At 44.0% G+C, this 21,096-nt stretch overlaps 1 protein-coding gene across 1 annotated transcript in view; it reads left to right on the forward strand.

Annotated features, from left to right (window-relative positions):
- Window positions 1-21,096, forward strand: part of LOC124996733 (ERC protein 2-like) — a 144,526-nt gene extending 123,430 nt beyond the window's left edge. Inside the window, exon 19 of the mRNA XM_047570018.1 lies at window positions 19,771-21,096. The gene's annotated coding sequence lies outside the window, so the exon portion shown is untranslated. The remainder of the gene's footprint in view (window positions 1-19,770) is intronic.

Genomic DNA, 21,096 nt, shown 5'->3' on the forward strand with positions numbered 1-21,096 from the left:
AGACATTATCACCTCATGCTCTGATGTCAGAGATTCGTATGAGGGAGCAAGGAGGGCAGAGGCTCGAGTCATCAAACAGTTCAAATGGGTTGCGACCCCTTTTTGTGTGTGTGTGTACATGCGCGCTCTACAAAATATCTTCAAGTGAGTGAATGTTTGGAGGCCAGCGTGGATGAGGTCCACTTTTCTCGTATGTGGGTGTGGGTGTGTGTGGATGTGTGTGTGTGTCTGTGTCTGTGTGTGTGTGGGTGGGTGGAATGAGGCAACATACCGTGACTTTATCATGGCAAAGCAGAAACAGTATTAACAACTGGTGAAAGATGTTTTGTGGACATTTCTCGGATTCCCTTTTTGGTGGAAAGAAAAATGGGGGGCGAGAGGAGAGGAAGATTTAAGGAGGAGAAGAGAGGGGAAGAAAAGGGGGGATCAACAGAATAATGAATAGCTACAGATATATATATATATATTTTTTTTTTTTTTCTTTTAGTTTAAACGTAGTTGGCGTTCGGTGATCAGAATAAGCCTCCTTGTAGTCATGTTATATCATCGCTTTGTGGCAGTTTTGAATTTCCAAACACAGGAAGTGTTGCTTGATTTCCTCTTTCTTTATGTCCAAAGTTCATGCCGTGTTTGTCCGTCTCTTTTTCTGTCTTTTGCCCCCCTCACTCTCGCATTCTTATTCATATACAGATGTGGGACAGTTGTTTGCTTTTCTTGGCAAGCAAATATGCTTTGTTCTCTTTGCGACCTGCTTTGGTGTTACCTGACAAGTGAGCGTGCGTGCCGCTGTGTGTGCGTGGAGAGAGTGAGCAAGTGCTAAACCCGGTTCCTTGCTTGAGTGCTGCTGCAAAGGCCCGGGTTGACAGAGAGGATTGAGAGTGTCATCCCTGGGATTAAAGGTAATGACCGAGATTGACAGACAAGACAACATTGCACACTTACGTAGACACGTACACACATACACTCTAAACATTCACACAGAAATGTACACAGGCAATTATAGAGAGGTGTATCAAAGTGCTGGGATAAGCCCCTGTTTAAATGCGTGTGAGCAGGTCATTCCATCACTCCCTCCACGCCTCCACAGGGAGGGAACCGGGATTACTGCTGCTTACTTTCACTATATCTTTTCCTTTTTTTTTTTTCCTCCCATGTCCCTTTTAACATTCCCAAACTCTCTTTTGTCTTCCCTTTTACCTGGTTCTCATTTATCTGTTTGTGTGTGTGCGCGCGCGGGCGTGTGTGTGTGTGTGATATGTATACTAAGAGAGTTATGCGCCCGCTTTGAACCCTGTTTACAGTTTCTCGTGTCAGACTCCTCTGGCTGAGCTGAGCCCCCGCTAAAGGTAGCAACACACGCTAGGATTGTTGAGCAGATGCTCAGATGACTCGAAGCTAGTTGGTTTTGGCACTTGTGAGATAAATTCAGGAAGCTCAGTGTTTTGCCTACCTTTTCAATCTTATCCGCATCCTTGATGACTGTTTAGAGCGTATTTGATTTTTAAAAGTTGTCCCAGACGTGCACAGGGCCGAGAACCATCTAAAACAAAAATGTCCAAAAAAAGCAAGCAAACGATAGCGTAAGGGGGCATGACTGTCATTTGAACCATCATTTTGCTTTTATTTCACGCTTCATCTTTTCCAACCTAATTGCGGCCAGCCTGCTTGTGTGTTGTCTCCTTGGTGCACACTTTAAAGGAGGACCAGCAGTGCAACGTTAATCAAATACATTCTCGTGGCTTTGTCTGCATCGATTTTTACCTTGAATTCTTTCAGTTTCACCCATTTAAGTCATCTCCAGGTCTGGGACCCATGTGTGCCACAGGACTTCAAAGGGCCTTGTTTGTCAAAAGATCTTGTCCATTTTTAATCTATAATTTCCAAGTGGGAGCTTGCGATCGCCGCCCAATCAGATAGCAGCTGATAAGTGTGGCATGTAGCAGTTAGCTTGGCACCCGTTAGGCCCTCCTGGCCTAGGTGCAGACTTGCTGGCAGAGTGTGCATTTGAGGCTTTGCAAGTTTTTTTTTTTTTTTTTTTTTTTAGTTTTGTTTTGTTTTTTGAGGAGCGATGATCAGCTTTCATCTTATCATTTTGCACAGTGACATCAACTTCAAAGAGAGCTGGTCATTTTTACTGGCGCTGTAGTGTGTGTGCATTTTTTTTTTCTTCTTCTTCTTTTTTTTTTTTTTTTTGCATGTGCGTCTCTGTGCAAGCTATTGACACATTCCCAGAAAGCTGTTCCAGGCTCTAGGACTGTGTTTAATGAAGGCAAGGGCATGGCTTCAAAGAGCTGCAATCCAATCTACATGTGCAGAAGTGCACACAGCATTTATGCACTCAAAACACACACACACACACACACACACACACACACACACATACACACACACACATACACACACACCTCTGCTGGCTGAAAGAATGAAAGAGCTTGAGTTCAATCTCTCAGCCCGGTCTTGTAATTTGGCAGCACACCTCTTAACCTTCATGAGATGACTGAGAAAGACAGATGGATATCCAAGAATGTGAAACTTCTGCGAGAGGCAGCGAATGATCAAAAACCCACGGCATTAAAATAACGCACACATGTGTGTGTTGGTGCGTGGTTCTGGCTGATGCAGCACACAGATATTGAAGTTGACATGTGCTAAGTTGTAGCAATGATGAAATTTCAGAGCTAATGAGCAAATTGTGGGAACTGAATTACACTGAGCTTAGAGCTGGAGAGAGCCTCATTCCACATAATGTTGCTGTCATTTATAACAGTCTTCTCGTGCTTAGTAGATTGTTGCTGTCAGCAGAAGAATTTCCAAAAAGCAGCTTTTCAGGATAAAACATTAGATTCTGGGTCTTATTTTCAGACGCTGATAACTTTTTTCAACGGCGCGTTGCTTTTTTAAAGACTCGTACATAAAAGTGTTTAACAGTTATAAGATTTTTATGAAAGCTCTGGCAGGTTTTTACTCTGTTTGGAAACATGAGATAGTACCAGGCCTAGGGTTGACCCTCAGACCATTTGTTGAAAATCCTTCATGCTTTAAAGTTTACGAGTGTGCATATGTTTGAGTTTGAATGTTTTAATGTGTGCGTGTGTGCGAGCCTGTGTTTGCACACATGCTCGACTGTGTGTCTCCGGTGCCTTTGAGGTGTGTTAAGGTGTGCTACTCTCTTTGATGTTTGGCACTGGGTTTATAAGAGGGTAGGTTTTAGAGGCATGAATTCTGTGTCGGCCCGTGTGTGTCTGTGTGTCAGCCAGCGGAGTGGATGTGGTTCACCTTGCACTGGCCACCTGTAAGCCATCGACAGAAATTAGGCTCTTTAGTCCTTGATGGGATGCAGGACAGAGAAGGAAGGGGCGGCGAGAGTGTGGTAGGAGGGCTGCTGCTGGTGGGGGTTTGAGAAGGTGCGTGTCTGAATGTGTGTTTGTGCGGTTGGCGATTATTTGGGCGGACCATTTTCAAAACTGCGCTCTCACGGTGCCATCATGAGACAAGGTATAGTCCATACAATGGAACCATTTGTTTCTCATTTGTCTGTACTGTCTGGGGATCTGTGTGTGTGTGTGTTAGCTCTTGTGTTCTGGCGGCAGGCCCATCCCTCCTTCAGAGTTCTGCTCTGACTCTGCTAAACATGCACAACCTGGACTCATTACTCTCAGTAAACAAATAAGTCATTAATACCAGCCTGCAGGCACCACACGCACGAATACGAATGTATGGTACATGTATATAACTGTGGACACACCACCAACTACGCCCATTCCCACCCTGTCCAAGGCTCCCATTGGCTGTGGGGTTTGGGACTAGCGAGACTAATGATGTGGTCCTTGTGTTCCTGCTTCCTGTCCTTCGCTGGAGGACTTCCTGCGGCAGAGTCATGTGGTCCTGATTACAGTCCGCATCTAAGACCCCTGGAGCAGTTTTTCACTGACAAACACACACAAACGCGCACACACACACACAATGGATATAGAATAACCTGTGTCCCTCTGTCAGATATATGATATTATTGACCAGGAGCACTGGAAATACTGAGCATCTGTGTTTACTTCTCTTTTCTTTTCTCTTTAAGTTTCTCTGTCTGTTTTTGGTTTTTCTGCCGTCCCTTGTTCTGTAGCCAGGAGGTTGTTTGGTGCGTTGAGGGGCTGACTGGTGCTGTTGTTATTTTGCTCACTGCTGCGCAGGCTGGTCCTGGCACCAGACCTCACAGCTGGACGATTGATCAGTGGCTCGATTTGTTGGTCGAGGGGAGTTACACAAACATGACGTTTTTAACTGTAAAATAAATACTGGCAAACTGGTTTCAAGGTTGAGACAACCCTAAACCCTAGAGGGCACATAGTTTTGCAACTAAATCACTAAAAGAAGATAGTTATCATCCAATCAGCCATTATCATTTCACTCAAACCTAAAATACTGCCGTATTTAATCAATTACATCTGTGACAATGATAAATGCTTTGATTGTTTTTTAAAGGTGTTCTCACTGAGACAGTTAATGATGCCCTGAGATATCAGCGCTGGTTGCCAAGCAACACTTTTTGTTGAGTGGGAGAAACAAATTTCCACCGCAGCCTCTTGGTGTTTGTTTATCTTTAAGCTTAGATCATGAATTCCATTAAGCTAATTTCTGTGCACTTATATCACACGGTTCTCTGTGATATTGACAAGCAGTCCAAAAATCTGGGGTATGCTTTGGAAATGGTCAGCAGTAATGCAAGCGTGATTTGCATTTTTTTTTATAAGGTATTTGTAGTACATCTGAAATAACATATAAGGCACAAAGCAAAAAAGTACAATTTTATAATAGAAGTGGATCCAAAAAGCTGACAGAAGCTGGTGTAACCCAATAGCCCTGTGCTTTTGTAATTTTTTTTTACATTTTGTTTTGCAGAAACGGCCCTATTATCTTGATGGAGCATCTCACTGTTTAACAGCTCCAGCCAAGTGTCATTCCTCATCTGTGCTCTGTAAAAACGTGTGTGTGTGTGTGTGTGTGTGTGTGTGTGTGTGTGTGTGTGTGTGTGTAGCCACTCTCCAAGGGGAAATTGTTAGCAAATGGGCTCCAACTGCTGGCCTTTTAGCTTTGCAAACACAACCTGAAGGCCTCTACCCACATCCCCTTCTCTCCCCTCATCCACCCTCCCACCCGTTGAAATTCACCTGCACAACAACCCCAAGGCTTCTCATCCCATTACTGCTCCCTCTCTCCCTTCCCTTCTCCCCATTTCTGCCTCGCTCCCACTCACTAACCAAGACATTTCCATGCCTATTCATCATTCCCTCTCCCTCCCTATCTGTGTCTCCTTTTTCACACACAGAGAGTCATTCCTGAGTGGGTAAATAGAGTAAATTGAGGCTGACCCCCGGGGTTAGCAGAGGCCATGCTCTCTTTTCATGTCAAAGCCATCTGAAGTCTGATTGGTTGATTGCAGTGCTCTCCGCTTCCAAAAGGCTCCCTTGTGCTGCTGTAATTGCCCTATCATGTGCGCATACACTCAGCGCACACACAAGTATGCGCGTACATACATGCAGATACACACACACACACATTCTTACAGCCAAATGACTTAATTGGTGTTAATTGCATAATGACAGTAGTGAATTGGACCTGGGTCAGAGGTGACACAGGTTTGAGTGGAGAGGGGGATGGAGAAAGGATGTTGTGAGAAGATGTGAGAGGAAGACTGGCACTTGAAGCAAAAAGCAAAGCAAACGTCCAGAGAACATTCTAGTTCTTCACATTTTTATGCCACACACGTTAATGTGGACAACCAACTCAGTCTGACTCTTTATACAATATAAAACTAACCAAGAGATTAGAAAAACAGAAGATTTTCAGACCACTTTTAAAGACTCTTATTGTACGAGCAAAGCTTTATGAAAAAAAAGTAACATTTGCAAACTTTGTGTCAGTGATCTGAGAACCTTTGTGATGTGATCAAAATTCTTTAATTTTTTACTTTTCTATTCTTAGGTAGACTAAGGAGATGATTATTGTCCATCCCACAAGAAATGTAGAGCATGAATAGTTTTTTGTTTTTTTTCGACTGGCAAGACATATTCTTGAAATTACATTAATAAGTTTTCCAGAAGGCATTTAAAAAGGCAACTGGACTTGTAGAGTTTTGAGAAGACGTTTCGACACTCATTCGAGTAGCCTCTTCGGTTCTAATGGACTGGTGGGAAGTTGAGGTCTAAATCAGAAACTTGCTTGACTTGTTTCTATGAGAACCAGAAACTGATGCAACTAACTCCCATTAACGGCTGGATACTAACCTGTAGTTGAGGGAGGGGGACTGTTTGTCCCTTAAACACCTTCCCTATGACTAAGGGACTAAACTAAGTAAAACAAGAAGCAGTAAGATAGAATACGCCCTGCTGTAGAGGCTCTCCAACAAGGAGAGCACAACAAGAATAGTTCTGATGATTCATTGAGCCATTGATGTGACTGTGCTGAAGTCTACAGGTATATTCGTGGGCCATGTATAAGTGTCTGTCATCAGCGTATTGATGATGCCAAATCTAGTGTGTCATGCATTATGGGGCCATGAAGCGTGGACAAAGTGAAACCAGCTTTACCTTGGGTGCGACTAAATAGTGTCACAATTTATCAGTGTTGCCTTTATTATAAGCAATAGCAGCAGCATGTACCCTAACAGTGTACACTTGTATGTACCAGTGTCACTATCTTATTGATGAATTACACTGGAGAGAGCGGTTTTAGTACAGTGGCTCATGCAGAATCCTGATTGAAATCTATCATGAAGGTCGTGGAGCCTCAGGTGATTTACCAGTTGCTTACAAAAAACTTGAAAACCATGATGTTTACTAAAGAAGTATGCACGTACTGTACATACATACATTGTTGTTACATTAATCTACATATGAATCGGTCTCCGTCCCTCTCTTCCTCAAGTCCAATTGAAGCAATTCTTGATCAGATTGAAGACATTTGTTCACGGGGATGACATACATACACACACTCACACACACAAACACCCCTTTGTGGCGTGAGGGATGCTCTGTACATTTAACACAAGGATTCAATTTGACTCAGTCAGCATCTATGGCTGTGTGTGTGTGTGTGTGTGTGTGTGTGTGTGTGTGTGTGTGTGTGTGTGTGTGTGTGTGTGTGTGTTTAACTATACCCACAGAGTATGTTTGACTGCCAGGCCAGCTGAAAGGGGTCTATTGGTGAAAACGTTTAAGCCATCATCATTAGAGAGTTGTTGGGATAGAGGTATGTTTTAGTGAAGGACGTAATTGGCCCGTCATAGTGCTGTGTAATCTTCTCATATTCTATGAAAACAGCAAAAGCTATTGGCCATAATGGCCTGTTTAAGGTGGGGCCTTCCCATGTTAAACATACAGCATCTTAGCTTGATATGATCCGGGACCAACTAGCAGAGAGATGGTGGAGTGTGACTTGTTGAGTGTGCAGTCCTTCAGTTAATATTCTGTGGTTGATCATACAGATTTGTTTCTCTTTCATTCTCCTATGGAAATCACTCGATTGTGTGTATACGTATATGAATGTAGTTTGAACTTAGCATTAATGGGCTTTGCTGATTTCAAAACCAGAGCTTTTTCCAGTGGAAAGATTTCCTCCTCTGAGACCACCCAGGATCCATTTTTCTTTGTGATAATGTTAATGTGTATATGCATGCATGCATTTGTGTGCATGTCTGAATTCTGCCGCAATTAGGGCCAATGTGCGCACTCTGCCGAATCCCTGTGTGTTTTCCTGCAATTCCATGTGTCCTTGCGAGTGCATTTGTGCGTCCTTGTGTGTGGGAGTTACAGTATCCTCCATCCTGCTGTTTATAGGAGGGAGTGAAAAGTGATGGAACGTATGTAGAGAGATGGGCCAGTGATGACATAGCCTTATGTTCACCCCCCTCTGGATATGGCCATCTCTATATTAGATCTATCCATCATGAGGCTGCACATGCTTCCTATACCATTCATATCTTGATGTCCATTGTACATGTGTTAGTCTCATCAGTGTTCTGCTCATATGGTACATGTCACGCTCATACTTGTAAATTCTGAATATACTTTGTCATATGCATTGCATACTTACTGTGTGTATTTGTGTGTGTGCAGCCTTTAGTGACTCTTTTTAAGTGGTTTTCGAAGCTCGGATGACAGATGCATGTATGGTTTTCTCCTAGTTCTTCAAATAGACTTCCCCCAGGCTCATCTAGACACAAAAAGACCTGCCACTCTCTGCTTTTCTGATCTCACTGTGTGTTCATTCAAATATGTGTGTGTGTGTGTGTGTGTGTGTGTGTGTGTGTGAGGTGCTGTTGGCGGAGGTGGTTTGCGTGTGCATGTGCAAATGCCTCCGTGTGTGTCGGAGCTGTCACCTGTTCCTTGTGCTCTCTACAAGCCCTGTCTCACGGGGAGCCTTTGATCTAGTCAACAGGAGATTCCTACAGTGTGAAATAGCCCCAGCCAGATTTACTCAATGAAAGAGCACGTCTTAACCACTGTTATTACACCCCCCCCCCCCCCATCCCCCCACCCCCCCACCCCATCACTCCTTGTTTCAGTCGCTGTCTTTTATTCTCCTCGTCTATTTCTGCCATTGCTATTTGCTGCTGCTTCTTCACTATGGATGTGCTTCTAAGTGTGCATAAATCTTAAATTGGACAGGGGCTCCTGAAATATTTACTCCAGTAGCCATCACTTTCTGCGGTAGCTGGAGTCAAACAGACCGCTGCAGTCAAAGCCAAGGTTGCTCATTCTGTTACTGAATAAAAGCCGTGTAGAGGTAAAATTAAACATAATTCCAATGTAAATGTAACCTATCCTCCATTTTGCCACTATTTCTCACCTGTATGGGAACTGGACCCAATACAAGGGTGGACATAGGGTTGTTGTTCTTGTGTGCATTCAGGGACGTGTGTTCACAGATGCAAGAAAAACATGTATTTCAAATATGTCTCTGAAGCAGCTGAGCACTTGAATGAGCGGGTTTCACAGAAAATCCAACAAGCCCAGTTGCCCATTTCTCAGTTTTTTGTTGATATAGTGCTTCAGACTGTCTCTTCATACCTCTTAGAGGGAAGACAAGGGAAGTCTCCTACACCCTCTCTCTCTCTTTCTCCCGGTGACTCCGACAGTTTTGACTTCAGCGTGTTATTTGTTACAGGTGGTTGGGCGTGTCTGTCTGAGCTGTCGAACATGTGTCAGAGCCCAGGTGGGGAGAGACACAATGTAATTATCCCTATGAAACACTACCCGTGTAACACAAACACTACACAGATGTGTATCGGCATTTACAGGAGCCAATGCTAATTTATTGCAGGGCGCTGTGCTATGTGTGTTTCCCTCCGTAGACCTACGAGGACAACATAAGGAGAGAAGTTAAGTGGACAGGGAAAACAGGCGGTGACATTATTTTATTTTTATAATTTGCCGTAGTCCGAAATAGTAGAAATCAGGACTGTGGCGTGGATCTTTAACGGGAAGTGTCTGGCAGAGATGATGCCAATGCAAACAGCATGTACAGCAAAGCCAGGGCACCTCAGGGAGCAATCTGTGTTTATTTAACCACCACCGGGTACATTTACCACTCAGCTGGCTCGTGTATCCATAGAAATGTCATCCTAGATTGCCATGGCATCTTATTCAAACTACACTTTCTCAAAGCTTGGGTTTACATTATAAGTTAGTGTGGGACTTTTTACAGACAAGTTCACACATTGCTGATTCAGCCTATCAACTCCACATAACTCTCTCTGTATTTCAGAATTGGAAGACTGTTGTCTGTAGTGAAACCTGCACTGAAGTACCGGTTGCATTTTATGTCAACAAGCAATGATTATTGTTGTTGTTTTTACCAAAGAGATAAATAGATGGATGGAGTATCATGGAGGCATTAACAGAGAAACAGAAGTTATGTATGTGAACTGAACTTAGACTTAGACTTAGACTTAGACAAGTCTAATGAGCTCAGATTTCCAGGATTCAGAGGAAGGATTAAAGTCTAAAAAGGAGAAACACTGAATACGTCTTGCTTCGTTGCTAGAGATCACTGAAAGAAAAGAATGGACTGAGGGACTGTACAACATAGGTAATGCATCAACAGTTTCTGTGTAATTACTCCCACTGCCATGAGGGGGCAGTAAAAGTGATACAGTGCAGCTTTAACCTCTTGAGATCCAAGCTTTTGATTGTATTGCATTTTTAATTTCTCCAAAGTAATTGGGATTAGCAGGACAAAAGACTAAAAACTAAGTGTCATCTTTAAACAAGGAGTCCATCTTTAAAAAAAACAAAAACAAAAAAAAACAAATATGTCGATTATTTCATGCTATATTATAATAAAGTCACCAATGTAACAAAATAAAAAACAGTTTATTTTAATACCTGAGCAAAACCATAATTGCAAACTATGATGTCCCGAAGTCCTAAAATGAGTACTTTAGTTAACTAACGAGCTAATTATCTGCAGCTCGTTACTATTGACAGAATTTTATAGCTAATTTATTAAGTTAATTAGCATAAATACGCAAGTTTCAATTGTAAAGTCTGATGAGGTTTTGCCCCTTGTCCACTTTTGTCCCATGATTGCATGTAGAATGAATCTGCTGAAATGCCCCCATATGTGGATACGGGGTTTCAGGAGGTTAAAAGTATAGCTACTTTTTTTTTTTTTAACTGTAATCATTTCTCCTGCTCACACTACAGAAATGATATCCTAATGTCATTCCTACAAAGGCTACAAAAAGAAATATCAAATGCACAGATGTTGTTTTGTGCACAAATTAGTTGAAAAATTCAGGTAAAGCTAATATGAACTCCAGCAGTCTGACAAAAGAAATATTTATAGTAGTACAAAATACATTTTACTTGTCATTATACCTCCACTGAAGCTCACAAGGAAGCACTGTCTGGAATAAAAATACTGGGAACATGCCCGCTTGAGTTGTGTAACTCAGACTATTGAAGCCACAAATTATCTCCAACTAATCTTGGAATGCACTTTTACACAGAATGAGATTATGTGGATTTTTTTTCTCTAAGGTTTGAGTGACCAATTGCTTTAATATCAACTACAATGGTTATGTTTCTTAATTCCCAAGTGTATGGGTCTAAGGGAAATGAATATCAAGAGTCGGTCCAAAATCAGCAACTCACATTTCTGTTGATTATTTTGTTTGCCTTAAAAGAAAAAATTGAAAAATCTGAAATATTATTTTTGGGTGCGCTTTGCAGAGATTCCAGTTTCCTGAAATTATGCCATGGGATACCAAATCTTTTATGTAGTGTCCATTTTACGTCTTCCAACAATTTGAGTTTACTTCCTTTTAACTACGCAGCTGGAGTGAGACAGCTGTCACCCATCATTACAGCAGGCTGGGCGAGAGATGTCAGGTATGCCAGTTAAACAGGACTGCTCAAAGATGCGGGGCAATGTGAGTGGCGGTTGAAAGTCACAGCCTGTGACCTGAGAAAACTCCTACTAAACATCAGCACATGACCTTGCTTGGGAGGCCTGAATTCTTTCAGCCTTAAGCCGATACTATTCCCAGCACCACCCAGGCAAAATGGCCCAGGTTCACACACAAACCTACAGACACGCAAGCATTTTTTACTGCATATTTTATGTGTTCCTGGAAGTCTGTGCACATGTCACTAAATCACGTTGTCACAGGTAATTTAGCGTGCATCCTTGTCGGTCCTGATATTAGTTAAATGTTTGAAACGGCACACCATGAGCTCAGGTTATATGAATTAAAGGAGCCACAGTTGAAAAGCCACCACATTAATATTTCCACCGACTTTCATAAACAGTGAGGACAGGTTTACATACATTAGTGTCCCGGCATCACCCTATATCATTCTTGGCTTTCATACAGAAAAGTATTTCCCTAGCCAGTGCATCATGACCTGTTGCAATAATCCCAGGTCAAAACTAAATATTATGTGGAAGCCCTAGCACTGTCAGTGTGGATGGCTCTATCAAAGCTTATTTAATGGGTACGGGGTGTTTTCGGCAGTAAATAACACAAAGCTATGAGCCACTTTGTCAGACCTAATGAGGATTATTTACACTCTATCTGCAGACGGAGCCAAGCCTGACGCTTTCTACGATTCTTATTTACGACCTGCAGTATCCACATTTAGGTTGCACTGGCAGCGCTTTCTGCATTGTCGCACAGAGTGCTCCGAGAGGTTGTTAAAGGTTCAAGAAGGCTGCATATGGGGTGTCTGTGGTAGAAGAATCGTAACAAGCTCGGATAACTCGGATAGCTGTTTATCGCCATAATGTGTGTGTTTCTGGCTCCTCTCTCCTGCCCCTATATGCCCCTATAGTCTGTTTCTGCCCAGCCTTTGTCTCTCCGATCTCTCTGTGCGTCACCCCCACTTCCTCAACATACGGAATCAGGTCCCACCTCTGCTCCTTCCCACCTTTTTCACTATCCAACATGCTGCTAATGTTAATATTTAATCACATTTTTACTCTAGATAGGAACAGAGTGTCATATTACTGAATATGCGTATGTTTCGACGCGTGTTGCAAAATGAGCACCATTAAAAGATTAAAAGTTTTTTTTTTTTAACACCTTCTTTCAACCTTTGCCCCCGCACACTGACACAGAGCTCACATTGAGGCAGAGATCACTAGCCGACCACCAGGCAGCGTGAAAGCCTCCCTCTTTATCCCCAGCGTATATCCTGTGTGTCTCATGTCCTGGGGCTATACTGACCCCAGGAGCCGCGAACAGACTCAGCCAACAACATGATTGGTTCTTCCTGAGACCGGACTTACCTAGTATTAAGCGCCACGGTGCAGCTGTGTTAGAACAAAGGCACTCACTCCACTTGACAGCGAGTACAACTTTGCCACTCTTGTGTCCGCCCGTGTGTTGACACATTTTGTGTCCAGTGTAATAAAGGCAGATAAAATGCAGGTTCTGTGCATTAAAGAAGCACAACATGACTACAGTTGAGAGTACATTTCTAAATTAAATCAGTTAACCCCTAGCCCAGGTGGGATAGGTGAAAAAAAATTAACACACAGGAGGCCAAACACAAATCGTATGTGCAAATGTGCAAATCTCCATCTAATACCTTCAGCTCCATAAAAGACACTATTATCAGATTTTGCTGACACAACTGTTCCACGCGCGGATCCACATGCAGGCGCGGATTCACGCACCGACACACACCTCCATGAAGGTAGAACTGTTATTCCTTGAGAGCAGATTGAGATCGCACATTTATTTGCTTCACTGGACTGAGCAATCTTTATCTCCCAAATAGATCTGAGGCGACAAAACGAGACCAAACCGAATGATTCTGAATCCAAGCCCTCATTTCTATTGTCTCCGTGCCCATTTACAGTCACCGCGCACCCGCACTATCTTTACAGTACATAAGGCTCACGTTCAAACATTTCTTGCTCCGGGTTTTTATAAAATGTGAATCGCTGTTTTTATCAAATGTGTAATGTCAGATCAGAGTCCGTTTTTACGGAAACAACGAACAGGAAAATTGATTCTGCCTGCTATGATGGAAGGGCAAATCAGTTAAGAGGGGAAACTGAACTGAACTGAACTACGGGGCAATAAAGAACAGATGGAGAAGCTGTGAGTCTGTGGGCAGTTAAAGAAAGGAAGCAACTAGTTGGGTCAGGAGTGAAAACCGATGGGTCAGTAGAGTGGATGACATCTTGAGAAGACATCAGGAGGAAGATGGAGCACTGACATCACCCTAGGAACGACTAGGAGTGACTCCTTGGACGAGCACGGCATGGCTTTTGTAATACGCACAGTCACAATTACCCATGAGATAAGAAGGAAAGAAAGAAGAACTTACTAATAAAAGTGTTTTCTAATACTTGTGCAGACTAGGGGTTTTACCAGTTCTCTGGCTCTGGTCTTCTTTTCCGTCTCTCAGGAAAGGGTCTTGACACCAGCCCACTCTGTATCTCCCGCACGGAAAATTTCCTCTCTTATAAAACATGTCGGACGTGTCTTTTTCTCCCACATTTCTGTGTGCGTGCGTGGGTGTGCGTGTGTGCGCACTCTCAAAAAAAGCACAACATATGTGATTCGCAGGAATCTTCAGTTCCAGCTTCAGTCTGCGCATACTTTTCAGAGTAGTGGGTCAAACTTTCAAAGCGAAGTGAATGCCACCATGCGCATACAGCCCTCCCATCCTCCTCAACCCCCTCTCCCGACCCCTAACACCCCCCCCAACTAGACTCGCATCCACTTGGTTCCTTGCAAATGGGGGTGAGAGGCTGTTACCATGTCAGTCGGCACGGTCTCTTATCGGAACATCAGACTACCCTCAGATTCTCTTTCCAGATGGAGGTGAGATAGGGCTTCAGAGGCCCAGACTCCCGCAAACCCTGAGAGCATGGAGGCCTCCCCTGATCTCCTACCTGATGGAGATGCTTTAATGTGGGCTCAGGTTTCACTTGTCTCCCCTGCTTGGCTGGGCCTGCGCTGCTTTCAAGATGCAGGCGTGTGCAGGCCTCTCAGGCCCCGGTTCTGATGGGCCGCCGCCGCCGCCGCTCCACGTCAGGGTTAAACTCCGGGTCAAGGTGTTGCTATGGCCCGTTCCGACTATGAGAAACAGGTACAGTGGCGGGTTGTATACACAGACTTTGACACACATGCGGCTAGCCCACGGTGGAGCTCTCCACATTTCACTCAATAACATAAACACTGCCACTCACACTGTGCTTAGAGGGAGAGAGGATGAATCATAAGACAGAAAAAGCTCAAAGGACTAAGAGCAAGATTAGTTGGAGAGAAAAATCTGGGCGCTAAGAGAGACAGATCAAAAGGTCGGGAGCTGGGAGATAGAATTCCGCGCACCTTTCATTGTTGTTGCGCAAACCTGTATTTTGGACCCGCATGAACTTTATGCACTTTTTATGAACATAGTTTCTTTCTTGCCTCGGGGCCTTAAAGTGATTAATGAATACTTGAACATGTCCCACCAATAACTCTTTCTCACCGTTCCCTTGTGTGATGTGTGATCTTTGTGTGTGTAAATTTCATCACCCAGCGCCGCTTTTTATGCAAGCGTGCCTAGATATCGCGGAAGGCCGCTCGTGTCTTCGCGCGGGGAATATGTCAAAACAACCTCCCCATTTGTAATAGGTGCTGCAGATTCCAGCCGTATCACCTTGTGCATTGGCGCACCTTGGCTGGACCCGGGAAACTCACCACCATTCCACACAGAGCCCTCCATCATTCCTCACCGGATTACAGACGAGAAAGAAAAAAAAAAAAAAAAAAAGAGAGAAAGAGGGAGAAGAATTCCTTCTTTGCTTTTGCTTTTTGTAGCTGGCAGAGTGTACTATAATTTCGCAGGAATAATAGAAGTTTAAAAATTGCTAATAGCGTCTCCTTCTGTTTCCCTGTCCCTCTTCATTTCAAATCAAGATGTCCGTTTGGAGAGGCACAAGGAGTGAATGCTGAGGAAGTGTTTGAACAATAAGAAGGCTCATGTGAACCATGCGCAGCGTCTGACTCACTTACAGATGCATGCTGCCTCTCTATGGGAGTTTAATGAGTTTGATACATGAGATATAGTTTTTTGTTTTTTTTTAACCAACAGTCAACTCCACCTAGTGGTGTTTGCACTGAACAGATTTCTGGCTGCAGTGAGGAATGAACTGTTATGCGGCGAAACAGAACACCAGCAATTGTTTATCTGCACTGAGTCACTTTACCCCGAGTTTGCTGGTGAAGGGAGAATCAATACTGAGGTTTTGGATATGACTCCTGCAAAAGCTACAAACTGCGCAGATAGTGTTGCCTCTGAGATCTGGCCCGGTGCCTCGGTGACGCAGGCTATCCGCTGCCGCAGAGCACTTGCAGGCTGCGTTAGTGTAGGTCTCCTCAGCACCTCTCGGACTGGCATCCGCGAGGCTTGCTCACACTTGCTTTCACCCAGCATGTGTTTGCTCAGATGAAGGAAATTATGTAATTAGCCTGTGAGGGATTGTTTTCTTTCGCTCTTTACCCCTCTCCCTCTCTCTCTCCCGCTCTCCGCATTCACCCCTCTGTCTTTCTTTCCCTCCCTCTTCTTTTATGTGCTCGCTCTGTCTCTTTCTAGTCGCTTGACAGCAGGAGATGGTTCCAATTTTACCCAAGCCACACCCTGGCTCACCTACCTCATTAATTGCCATCAGGGGGGAAAGAAATACACACACACGCACACACACACACACACACAAAAAAAAAAATGAGCGCTTGTCATACAGATCCATCTTAGCTGTTGAAGAGCAGCATTGTTAAACTTCAAAGGGGCAGTTTGAGAGGTGTATTAGGGAGTGGAAGCCTTGGGTGTGCTGGGAGGTGGGGTATGTCGGGCTGAGTTAGGTGGGGTTGTGTGCTGGGAGATGGGTTCAGGGGTACACACGGGCGGTATCGGGGGGGGGGTTGGAGGGGGGAGGAGGAAACCCTGGCATTTTGCTCTCTAATTCCAGCCGGCCTGGAGGCCTGGAGCGCTAAGAAGGGCCTCACTGTTGCTCTCTGGATCAGCCAGGTATTGCTTACATAAAAAGCAAGTGAAAACAGCTGTAGGGATAATTAGCTTGATTCTCCATTACATGCCATGAGGGCCAATAACTAAAAAATGGAGTTTTGTTTGGGTTAGAGCTGCAGCCCCAACCAGGAGGAAGTTGTAAAAGTCAGGCAGAGAAAAGAAAGAGAGAGGGGGAGAGAGGGAGAAATCGAGGGACGGAGGAGCGAGGCTCTTGAAGCAATTGTTGCAGAGAAGACATTCCCTCTTCCTGGGACGGCTTGGTGTAGGCTACGCTTTTTAGGAGTTTTTAAAGGCCTTGCTTCCAGAATGACGGGATGCTTGTGTATGTATCGATTTTGATATCTGATATTTGCCTTTAGTTCACATGACTGCGTTCAACTAATTAGACACATGGTAAGAGCAGCAATTTGCATTATTATTATTTTGTTAAAACTACTTCCCTTTTAGCGTTGTTTTCCAAGGTTAAATAGAATTTGACTTATAATTTGTTCCATGGGCGCACACTAGATCCGCGTTTGCAATGTATGTTTCCAAAAATATATAAATAAATATTTTTCTCACGTAACAGTGAGTTCAGATCCCCGCTCCCCACATATTCCACCCCCAGCCTGGTACAGCGAGCTGAGGAGACCGACTGCATCTCTGGACTGGTAATTGAATTTGATGCAACCCCCCCCAACCACAAGGTAATTCCAAGTGAAAGAGCAGCACTCTACCACTGGTGGTCCCAAAACTCTGCAAGGATCCGTTTAACAGGCAGTTTATATTAGTAGCACTTAACGGGAAGAAGGGTTTCGGCAAATCCGGGGCTCTCAGATTTGATATCCAGTGCTGAGGTCAGAGCCGTTATTTTCTAGGAGAAACGACCCCAGTCAACAAAATTAGACATCGTGCTGAATCATATAAACCAACTTACCTGGTCCTCGGCCGAGGATGCTGTTTACGATATGTGCGAAATAAACACTAGCCGCAAATATTTAGAGTCGTGAGCACTTTTTCAACTTCGCTGGGGGTCAGACTCTGCTGAGGGACTTTGCAGATTCTGATGAGTCAGTCATTCGTCCGTCTCCGGATGCCGGGCAAATTAGTATTAATATGAGAAAGCGTTCACCCTGTGTAATCTCACCATCAAGTACGCTGAGAGTGGGGAAGTAGGGAGGAGGATGAGGGCTACACAGGGAGTAGAAGATAGGAATGGCTGATTGGAGTTACACAGAAAAAAGGGAGTGGTATTTTGCCATTTAAAAATATAAGCTCATTTCATTTATTTATTTTTTTTTAAATACTTTGCTCTTTTTCCTTCTACTTTACTCAAAGTGGTGCAATATTGGTAACGGAAAAGGATGCATCTGAACCTTTGGCGTGAATATCCTTTTTTTTTCAGTAGCTAGTCTGCAAAGATTCAGGTCAGGAGTTTGATATCACAGGACAATTTATCACATTCCTACACTTGTAGTCCTCATTCACTGGTTTCTCCTCCTCCATAAGCGCGCACCCCTTTCTGGCAGACATCATCATCTGTAGGAATTATCTGCAGAAATAGTTTCAAAAGCTGGTTTCACTTGGGCTTTTTTTTCCACTTGCTCCTACTACACTTATTATTATTATTTTTTTCTCTCCAAGTCGGTTATAGAGACCACTTCGCCTCATCCGGCTGGAGTTTACCTCTCAGAAACATAAAAGTATACAACTCGCGGAAGTGTTCTCTTCGTGCAGAGCAGTTTACTTGCACGGTAGCTGATGATGCAGAAAGTTGTGGATACGGACTTTGTGAGCTTAAAAGGCTTTAAGCACCTCGTCAGGCCCGTTTGGCCTAAATAAATTCTGGCCTTTTTCCAGCTGATGGAATACGATTTGCTTCATCACAGGTCGCCAGAGCGGGCGCAGTCATGGCCTCAAAGGCGGCGCCTCAACGCAGGAACATAGAATTTCGTATGATTTTAACACTCCGCCGGCCAGCTGACATGTAAAATAATCAGAGGTCGATAAGCGTACACACATTCACGACCGCACAGCAGCGCGCTTCCTCGTTAACAACGCGGACGCAGGCGTCGCATGCGAGTTCGCGCAGTGAATGCGCCTGTTGTGTGGAGGTAGCGAGGTGCTGACAGAGAAGAAAGATGAGCAGTCTTGAAACACATCCATGGGCAGGTCGTGCTCTCCATTATACCCAGCCGGGGGCCATATTTGTTGATTCTTGGGCCCCCGAATCATTAATTTAAGTGCAGTCAACGGCGAGGGAAACCCGAGAATGGCATCCCAACACACACACATATACACAAATTCAAACACACACACACACACAGAGCCATAGCCATGTGCATGTGCAGATGTTATTTGGTCATGCTTACTCACAAGAACGGCTACATGTACACACACACACACACACATATGTCCCGTGTTGCATAACAAATGATGGCACTTTAATTGCTATGGCTGTTTATTTACTTCTGAATGTAATGGATGGTCCTTCTCTGCCTGGCAGCCAATCAGAGGGAGGCAGGAAGAGAGTGAGCTGCCCTGCAAATCTGGACACATTACTTACAAAATTGACATCCAACTTTCAGCATGCAACACGAACCTAGGATGCAGCAGGATACAAGTAGACCCTTCAGGATTTAAGGGCTTTTTACACATAATCAAAACACATTTTGACAACTGCTTATCCTCTGACGCCAACTCGCCAAGGTTGCCTTAAAAGTTCTTGCAGCGTGCCCCCTCTCAGTGACTGATGATAGCGTCCTCAGTGATTGGTAGTTATTTTGAGATCTGTTTGCTCAGCCAATGAGGCGCCCCCAGCGTGCCAGACATACATCATTGTTTCACAGCCCTCAGGAAAGAAGTGAGTTGTTGCTGACTGCTGTGCAGCCAGAATAACAGACACATTCCAATAGAGGTTTTTTTTTTTATTTTATTATTAATGACCACTTGATGTTTGGGCTGCTGCCAGCAGCATTTAGAGAATTCTTAAGGAGCTCTGGAGACTCGCCAGACAGTTACAGGAAGAAAAGGGTCAACCTATAGCTAGGAAAAAACAAAATGTCTACACTGGACCTGAGTGCCGCCTGACTTCTATACGTCTACGACCAAGCGATGTAATTCTATGATGTAACCATCTTGGCGATGACCAAATTAAAAACTATACATCTTCACTTGACTTTGTGACATTTTTTCATTTATTTTTTGTGTCTTTGCATTTGACCTCTTACACTGACTCTTCGTTTCTCAATGTTTCTTCCCACAGCTGCCTGTGCAACCAGATACCAGGAGGTATCTACGAGGCTTCGTCTACAAGCGGACTGATTCACCAGCCCACACATTCTCCCCACCATGACCAGCAGATACACACTGCAGCATCTGAATGTAGTGTGTTTCGAGTTCAACGTTCAGATGGTCAGATAGTTTCCATCTTACTTATGAATGTCGCTTTCATTCACAAATGCAGCAGCCCACCGAGGACCTAGTCACATCGTCGTGACTGAACGTCCCTCACCAGAGCATCGCCCATCAAGTGGGGAGTTTTAAGGTACTGGCATGTGGTCCGCTGCCTTCATTTCCCTAGCTGTTTTCAATAGAATGGAAGCTGGATTCATTTCACAGTGCCGTGGTGCTACAGAGTCCTGGCTTTACATCAACCGACAGTTACTGGATGAGCAGAGCCAGTGGAACTAGCTGCAAAACACATGCCGATCCTAGACTGGTTCGTGGTGGCATGGATGTGTTTACTTTCTGCAGCTAATTATCAGACTTTAGTAAATACGACAACGTGGACCTCAAACAATCCGCAGAGAGCTTCTCGATGTACCGTGCCAAAGGAGACGTCCCGGTCGACTGAAATGAGACTGCAGCCTAATCATTTCTGATCCAAGACTACACTGCAAACCACCATTGTCTGTCTGCGTTTCCTGCAGAGTGATCAGCAAAAAATAAATAAAAAAATCAATACAAAATGCAAAATTGGGCTTGAGGTAGCCCCCGCAGAAGGTTTGAGGATCAGCTCCCACCTTCTCGAAAAACCGGGACCTTAATTAACACGGAAGGAAACACAGCTGACCTCCGATGAGCCAGCTTACTGTAAGAACAATCCGTTTATACGCTTCTCCTTCTTCTCTTCTTCTTTTTGCCTGCCGTGCATTTGTTTAATGAACCACTATCATGTTCTGTTTCATTTTCTACAGCTGAAAATATCTGAGTGCCACTCTTACTGTTTTTTTTTTTCTTTTTTAATTATAACAGCTGTGTGTGACTTATTATTATGTGGAGGAGTGACGTGAATCTGAGTGGCTAATCTGATTATAAGTGACTTGCGTTTTGAAGCACTGTGTCGTTACTTTTTTTTTTTTCAATGTACAGTATCGTTGTGGTTTAATTCAAAAGTGTTTCCCTAACATGTACAGCTTTTTTTGTAAAGTGTGTGTGCGTGCGTGTGTGTGTGGTTTTGTGCTGCTGTCTCGGTCGTGAAGGCTGTGAAAGTTTTGGGGGTAACGGTACTCACCCTTGACTTGTTCCACAGTACGCTGCAGTGGTCGGCGTGTTTCTGTTGTCTGAATAAAAGTTGCTTTCACGAGAA

Source organism: Mugil cephalus, chromosome 1 (assembly GCF_022458985.1).
Source record: "Mugil cephalus isolate CIBA_MC_2020 chromosome 1, CIBA_Mcephalus_1.1, whole genome shotgun sequence".
NCBI lineage: Eukaryota > Metazoa > Chordata > Actinopteri > Mugiliformes > Mugilidae > Mugil > Mugil cephalus.